This window comes from Papio anubis, chromosome 14, assembly GCF_008728515.1.
Source record: "Papio anubis isolate 15944 chromosome 14, Panubis1.0, whole genome shotgun sequence".
Taxonomy (NCBI): domain Eukaryota; kingdom Metazoa; phylum Chordata; class Mammalia; order Primates; family Cercopithecidae; genus Papio; species Papio anubis.
The window spans coordinates 106,036,179-106,044,555 of NC_044989.1; the positions used below are offsets into that span (position 1 = coordinate 106,036,179).

Sequence of the window (8,377 nt, forward strand, 5' to 3'; positions counted from 1 at the left end):
TAGAAAATTTATGTATACATATAAAATCAAACCCACAAAGTACTCTTTTTTTTTTTTTTTTTGAGACAGAGTCTTCCTGTGTAGCCCAGGCTGGAGGGTAATGGCACGATCTCGGCTCATTGTAACCTCCGCCTCCCAAGTTCATGCAATTCTCCTGCCTCAGCCTCCTGAATAGCTGGGATTACAGGCATGCACCATCACAGCTGGCTAATTTTTGTATTTTTAGTAGAGATGGGGTTTCACCACGTTGGCCAGGCTGGTCTTGAACTCCTGACCTCAGGTGATTTGCCTGCGTCAGCCTCCCAAAGTGCTGGGGTTACAGGCGTGAGCCACTGTACCCGGTCAAAGTGCTCCTTTTAAAAAATTATTATTATTAAGAAATCCACTTCTCTAACTGTCACAAAGTCCAGGCTGAGTTAACAGTGATGAGTTCCAGAGGCAACTACACCCCACTCCGGGTTTTCTGGTTACAATCACTGTATTCACTCTCGACCTCAACTGAAAATCCAGACCCAGAAGGCCTCAAGTCCTGCCTACTTGAGGCAGATGCCAAGGCCAACTATATAGGAGGCTTCTACTCCTGGCAGATGCCAAGGCCAACTATACAGGAGGCTTTTTTAGAGGAGAAGACAAACCCTCCACTCTACTTTATGAGGCAGATAGCAACCCCAAACCACCAATGGGTTGGGGCTTGCGCAGGCCTCACTGGCTCCTTTTAAAAATGTTTTTAGAGAGAGGGGTAGTGTCTCATGTCAGCACTTTGGGAGGCTGAGGTAGGTGGATTGCCTGAGGTCAGGAGTTCGAGGCCAGCCTGGGCAACATGGTAAAACTCCATCTCTACTAAAATACAAAAAATTTGCTGGGCATGGTGGCATATGCTTGTAATCCCAGCTACTTAGGAGGCTGAGGTATGGGAATTGCTTGAACCCAGGAAGCAGATGTTGCAGGGAACCAAGATCCAGCCTGGGTAACAGAGTGAGACTCTGTCTCAAAAAAAAAAAAAAAAAAAAAAAAAGCCTGGCTCAACAGTGTCAAATACTACTTTCTGTTACATACACATTTCTTTTTCATTGCCTTCCAGATGAAATAAAACCTCATTCATCCAAACTAAAATCGGACAGGCTGGATAGCAGAGACCTAAATTTCGGTTCCCAGGAAAGCATAATCTCTCTTTAGAGAAACAGTTACTTTTATTAAGAACGTCTAAAATCGCATAACTCTTTAGCTACAGTAAAATTTCTAAATGCCTTGGAACTGGCAGTCCATTTCACACCAAGACAGTTTATAATATTTTTTTTCTGTCAATAAGGTGCTTAAGATTTAAAAAGGTAAGGAAACAACTTAGCAGTTTTGTTTTAATGAGGTTGAATACAGAATAGTAATTAAATACACTTTGAAATCTTTTAGCCAGGTTGCTTATGGGTGAGTAAACCTGTTTACCTTCCAACACTGTCACCTTTGGGTCAAAAGGAGAGGGACAGTTACTACTTGACCTAGGGCATCTGCCCCAACAAACTCTCTTCTGTTGCCCTTTTACTAAAAGGTTGACATATTTGCAGATTGCGACGGGCCACCTGCCCACGTGCCTCCCTCTGGACTGTCCTGGGCTCTCAGGTTGTGACACGGGTCCATTCTTGGACTGAGGAGTTAGCAGAGAAGAGTGTTTAGGGTGCTTCCGGGACAGCCAGGAGGGGAGGCTGAGGAAGGTTCTGATGGCAGGCGTCGAAGGCCTAACAGTCCCCATTCACCAATGGTATCTTCACTGCCCCCTACCCCATCCTGGTGTAACCACCCAGTGGGTTCACCTTGCCTGCTGCATAGACAGAGCTGACTTATCAAGACAAGAGAATTGCAATAGAGAAAGAGTAATTCACGCAGAGCCCACTGTGCGGGAGACCAGAGTTTCATCATTACTCAAATCAGTCTCCCTGAGCATTTGGGGATCAATAGTTTTTTTTATTGAGATGGAGTCTTGCTCAGTTGCCCAGGCTGGAATGCAGTGGCGCAATCTCAGCTCACTGCAATCTCTGCCTCCCGGGTTCATGCCATTCTCCTGCCTCAGCCTCACAGTAGCTGGGACTACAGGCGCCCGCCACCAGGCCTGTCTAATTTTCTGTTTTTGTTTTTTTTTTTCCCCGAGATGGAGTCTTGCTCTGTCGCCCAGGCTGCAGTGCAGTGGCGTGATCTCGGCTCAGGCAACCTCCGCCTCCCGGGTTCACGCCATTCTCCTGTCTCAGCCTTGGGAGCAGCTGGGACCACAGGCGCCCGCCACCACGCCCAGCTAATTTTTTGTATTTTTAGTAGAGCCGGGGTTTCCCCGTGTTAGCCAGGATGGTCTCGACCTCCTGACCTCGTGATCCGCCGGCCTCGGTCGCCCAAAGTGCTGGGATTACAGGCATGAGCCACCACGCCCGGCCTAATTTATGTATTTTTAGTAGAGATGGGGTTTCACGGTGTTAGCCAGGATGGTCTCAATCTCCTGACCTCATGATCCGCCCGCCTGGGCCTCCCAAAGTGCTAGGATTACAGGCGTGAGCCACTGCACCCAGCCTAAATTTAAGACATTTTTCTTTTACCAATAATTTTAAATATTTGTTTCCAAAAGGTTACTAAAGTCTTGTGAACAAAAGGCATTAAAGTTTCTATTTTTCTGATAAAATATGATTTAAGCCCCAATTTTTCTAAGCCAAATGATCAGAGCTCTTTTATACATAAATATTACACACCCAACACGTATCAGTACACAGACAGACAGAAGATCCAGTAGTTAAGATTTTTCATTTGCTAGTTTTTTAACTGGATTACTGGCTTCAGGATGGAGCCCTGGGAGGAACAGGGCCAGGAACGCTTGCACTTTCTAGGGCCCAATAAGCAGGCACAGCTGGAAGGCAAACAAATCCCCAAAATTAAGGGTGCCATTTTATTCTGGTTCCTGGATCCCCCGAAAGGAGGGAAATACTGTGCGAGAAGATCATGCAATGCTCCTACCAGGCATTTCATTGCAAGGCAACCCAAAGCCAATCAGCCCATTTTGTAACCAGCCCATCCTCTATGGGAGTCTCATCTCTCAGTGCGGGGTGGGGTGGGGATGCTTCCATATCTTCCAGGCGGCCAAGAGCATGCTTCTCTGAGCCAAGCATTCAAAGAGCTAGTATCCCTCCATAACTGCCATTAGCCATCCCTTAAAGTATATTTCCTACCTAGTTATTACACAGCAAGGCTAAAAGCTCTCCCTTAATGCAAAGTAATTTTTGATACCGCCAAAAGTAAAAGCCATCGGATAACACAAGTCACAACAGAACAGAGTCTTAGATTTTCAGAGGAATCTATTTTTTTTTTTTTTTTCAATTCTGGCGTTCCATGAAAAAAACAGAGGTTTTTCTCAGAATGGGGTTTGTGGTGCCTCCTCTGCTTTTTCCCAGGATTCCCAGGCTGTTAGAATTTATCTTAGGTTCTCTCATGCTGACATCAAGAGTGGCAAAAACATAAAACGGAGAAAAACAATTGAGTTGACAGAGAAGAAGAAAACCCTTTTTCTTCAAAAAAGTAAGATCCAAGAAGAGAAAAAACATAAAGACCTTTTAAATATATGTATAGGTTGGGGTGATAGATAGATAGATATAAATTAAGCTGATTTTAACTATAGAGCTCTTTTTTATAAGAAAAAATTATTTAAGGCTGGGCACGGTGGGTCACACCTGTAATCCCAGCATTTTGGGAGGCTGAGGCGGGCAGATCACGAGGTCAGATCCAGACCATCCTGGCCAGCATGGTGAAACCCTATCTCAACTAAAAATATAAAAATTAGCTGGGTGTGGTGGTGGCAATGCCTGTAGTCCCAGCTACTTGGGAGGCTGAGGCAGGAGAATCGCTTGAATTTGGGAGGCAGAGGTTGCAGTGAGCCGATATTGAGAGGTGACAATGTGCTAACAGCCCTCACTCTCAGCGCCTCCTCGGCCTCAGCGTCCACTCTGGCGGCGCTTGAGGAGCCCTTTAGCCTGCCACGGAACCGTGGGAGCCCCTCTCTGGGCTGGCTGAGGCAGGAGCGGCTTCCCTCTGCTTGCCGGGAGGTGTGGAGGGAGAGGCGCCAAACCGGGGCTGCGCTGGCGGGCCAGTGTGAGTTCCAGCGGGCGCAGGCTCAGCAGGCCCCCCACACGGAGCCGCCAGCTGGTGCCACCGGCCCAGGGCAGTGAGGGGCTTAGCACCTTGGCCAGCAGCTGCGGAGGTTGCGCCGGTCCCCCAGCAGTGCCTGCTGGCCAGTGCTGCACTCAAATTCTCGCAGGGCCCTAGCTGCCTCCCCGCTGGGCAGGGCTCAGGACCTACAGCCCGCCATGTCTGAGCTCCCCGACTGCGGTGGGCTCCAGCGCGGCCTGAGCCTCCCCAGCGGGCACCACCCCCTGCTCCCTGGCGCCCGGTCCCATCCACAGCCCAAGGGCTGAGGAGTGCAGGCGTGGCTCGGGGCTGGCGGGCAGCTCGGCCTGCAGCCCTGGTGTAGGATCCACTGGGTGAAGCCAGCTGGTCTCCTGACCTGGATGGGGACTTGGAGAACTTTTATATCTAGCCGGAGGATTGTATATGCACCAATCAGCACTCTGTGTCTAACTCAGGGTTTGTAAATATACCAATCAGCACTCTGTGTCTAGCTCAGGGTTTGTGAATACATCAATTTGTACTCTGTATCTAGCTAACCTAGTGGAGACTTGGAGGACTAGCACTCTGTGACTCTGTCTAGCTCAAGGATCGTAAATGCACCAATCAGGACTCTGTGTCTAGCTCAAAGTTTGTGAATACACCAGTTGGTACTCTGTATCTAGCTAACCTACACCAGTTGGTACTCTGTATCTAGCTAACCTAGTGGAGAACTGGAGGACTAGCACTCTGTGACTCTGTGTTTGAATTAAGGGATTGTAAATGCACCAATCAGCACTCTGTGTCTAGCTCAGGGTTTGTAAATACACCAATCAGCACTCTGTATCTAGCTCAAGGTTTGTAAATACATCAATTAGTACTCTGTAGCTAGCTAACTCTGCATCTAGCTAACTGGCACTCTGTGACTCTGTGTTTAGCTCAAGGATTGTAAATGCACCAATCAGCACTCTGTGTCTAGCTCAGGGTTTTGTAAATACACCAATCAGCACTCTAGCCCAGCTCAAGGTTTGTAAATACATCAATTAGGTACTCTGTAGCTAGCTAACCTTTAATTCAGGCCAACTGGCACTCTGTGACTCTGTGTTTAGCCTCAAGGATTGTAAATCCATTCAATCAGCACTCAAGCAAAATGGACCAATCAGCTCTCTGCAAATGGACCAATCAGCAGGATGTAGGTGGGGCCAGATAAGGGAATAAAAGCAGGCTGCCAGAGCCAGCCAGCAGCAACCCCCTTGGGTGCCCTTCCACAGTGTGGAAGCTTTATATTTTTGCTCTTTGAAATAAAGCTTGCTGCTGCTCACTCTTTGGGTCCACGCTGCCTTTATGAGCTGTAACACTCACTGTGAAGGTCTGCAGCCTCATTCCTGAAGCCGGTGAGACTACGAACCCATCAGGAAGAACGAACAACTCCAGACACGCTACCTTTAAGAGCTGTAACACTCACCACAGAGGTCTGCAGCTTCACTCCTGACAGCAAGACCATGAACCCACCAGAAGGAAGAAGCTCCAGACACATCTGAACATCTGAAGGAACAAACTCTGGACACACCATCTTTAAGAACTGTAACACTCACCATGAAGGTGGGTGGCTTCATTCTTTAAATCAGTGAGAGCAAGAACCCACCAATTTCGGACACAATATTGTGCCACTGCACTCCCGCCTGGCGACCGAGCAAGACTCCATTTCAGAAAAAAGAAAAAAATCTTTTAAAATCTCTTATTACCAGACTGTAGCCAGGACAGCCAATATTTCTGGCTTTTGAATTCTACCACAGGTAACTTTCCACATGAAATTTGTAAGTTTTAACTAAGGTTATAATTTAACCATGGATGCATAAGGTGCTTCAAAGAGATGGCGAGCAGTGTTTTGTTTTACAAGATTTAGAATCTCTCTAAGGGTAGTTCAGAGAAAGGAAAATTCAAGACAGTCAAGACAGGAAATCAGAAACCAGCCATGGGGGGTAAAATCTCAATAAATGGCAAAGTTACACAAGTAACAAATCAGAAAGGCATCATTCCGGAAGCCAAGAATTGAACACAGGTCAATAATGTCAAAAGATAAAGCCTTAGTTAACTGAGCTACACAGCACTGAGCAGTTTCTACTGCTTTTACCAGGAGAAGTCTACAGCAGCCAATTTCAAACTTGCAAAGGCTTTTAACTGCTCAAGTTCATTTTTTTTTTTTTTTTTTTGAGACGGAGTCTCGCTCTGTCACCCAGGCTGGAGTGCAGTGGCAGGATCTCGGCTCACTGCAAGCTCCGCCTCCCGGGTTCACGCCATTCTCTTGCCTTGGCCTCCCGAGTAGCTGGGACTACAGGCGCCCGCCACCACGCCCGGCTAGTTTTTTTGTATTTTTTTAGTAGAGACGGGGTTTCACCATGTTAGCCAAGATGGTCTCGATCTCCTGACCTTGTGATCCGCCCGTCTCGGCCTCCCAAAGTGCTGGGATTACAGGCTTGAGCCACCGCACCCGGCTGCTCAAGTTAATTTTTAAGGCTATGACATGAACCCTAAATTTCCTGTTCTCTGAATGGTGGAGACCAAGAGAATGTATCCCCACATGGTCACGAGGTTAAGCTCTTAAGGACACAAAACAAGACAGAGAAATTTCATCTGGTATTGGTTTCAGGGACCTGCAGCGAAGTTTGGAACTGACCAACCTGCAGGGCTGGCTTAAAAAGTGGGCTTATGGAAGTCCTAAACCCACGTTCTATTCTGTGGTACCCTTCTCTCCACTGCAGAAAGATAAATTCCTAGCACAAAGTGCACCAAATTTGCTACAGCCTAAAAACAGTCTCAGAAATACCTTTTTTCTATTAAACCCTAGCAGAGAAGACAAACAGTGATATTTACCATTTATACATACACACACACAGCAGAAACTTGGGTGGTAAGAATTTCTTACTCTTTCTGTCAGCATACTAGGTTTCCAGGTTCCCTTTCTCTGCAGCTTCCGGAACAGATGATCCTGCTCACTGTGCCACAGTTGTGGGGGTCAAGCCACTTTATAAAAGAAGATCACCCTTTTCTGTTTTATGGAACCATACACTAAAGATTCTCAGTTTTGCAAGATGCTGCCCAATAGGCTGCATGGGGAGCCGAATTCACATTTTCCAGCCCAATAGAAGCAAAATACACATAACAAAACAAACACAAGTCACCTCGTTCAGCACCCAACATTGACTTGGCAAGGCTCAAATTTTTCCTGTTGGTCCCTGCCATCTTTGATCTACTCACAGTGCGGAGGGGTGACCTCGGATCATGAATTCAATGGGTGGTCTCTGAGCAGTCACCTTGAATCAGGCCTGTTAAACTTCTTTCAGGTCTCACTGAATGTGACCAGATAAATAAGGTGTGTTCTCCAAGTTAGGCCTGCTGGACTTCCATCAGCAATTCCTTCAGAGATCCCCTCCATATATACACACACACACAGAAAAATGAGTCATACAAGGCCTTCCAAATTAAGATCCCTAACCAAGAACTCCAAGAGTATCCCTTCCAAATTATCCTCCTATTCTCCATCTGACAAATCTCCCTGAAATCTTCCTGATTGAGAAGTCTCCCGAACCAAGACTCTTCCTACTTAGTTAGGGAGAGCCAACTGAGATGCCCCAGGAGCCAAACTGAGACAGACACCCCATGGTGGAGCTACAGACACCCCACCATGCGGCTACAGAATCAGTCTGGAGAAGGAAGGAAGCATTGGCAGCATCTAGGATATTCACCAACCTGAGACCCCATGATGGGGCTATAACTACAGACACTCCATGACCTGGCTACAGCGCCCACCATGGAGCTACAGACATCCTGTGATAGGGCTACAGTTATGGGATGTCTCCCCAAGACTATTTCTCCATTGCAATTAAGTTCATGCACATTGGGCTAGCAGCGCCCCACTGGCAGAGACAGTGCTAGAGTCAGCCCCTAGTCCAAGAGAACTATGTGGCCGCTTAGGCTGGCCTCTGGATCTGTCACCAGAGGGGGAGCTATCATGGACAGGTAGCCACAAGGGCTATCCCAGACGAACCCCCAACTTTGTAACCATACAATGGGTTCATTTTGCCCACTGCCTAGACAGAGCCGATTTATCAAGACAGGGGAACTGCAATAAAGAGTAATTCACGCAGAGCCCACTATGAGACTGGAGTTTCAACATTACTCAAATCAGTCTCCCTGAGCATTCGGGGATCAGAGTTTTTAAGGATAATTTGGTGGGTGGGGGAAGGCC

General features: G+C 47.3%; 1 protein-coding gene across 1 annotated transcript in view; it reads right to left on the reverse strand.

The window, feature by feature from the left end:
* The window catches only part of LOC103877138 (translation initiation factor IF-2-like), an 82,986-nt gene that overhangs the window by 15,600 nt on the left and 59,009 nt on the right, over positions 1-8,377 (reverse strand). The window lies entirely within an intron of this gene.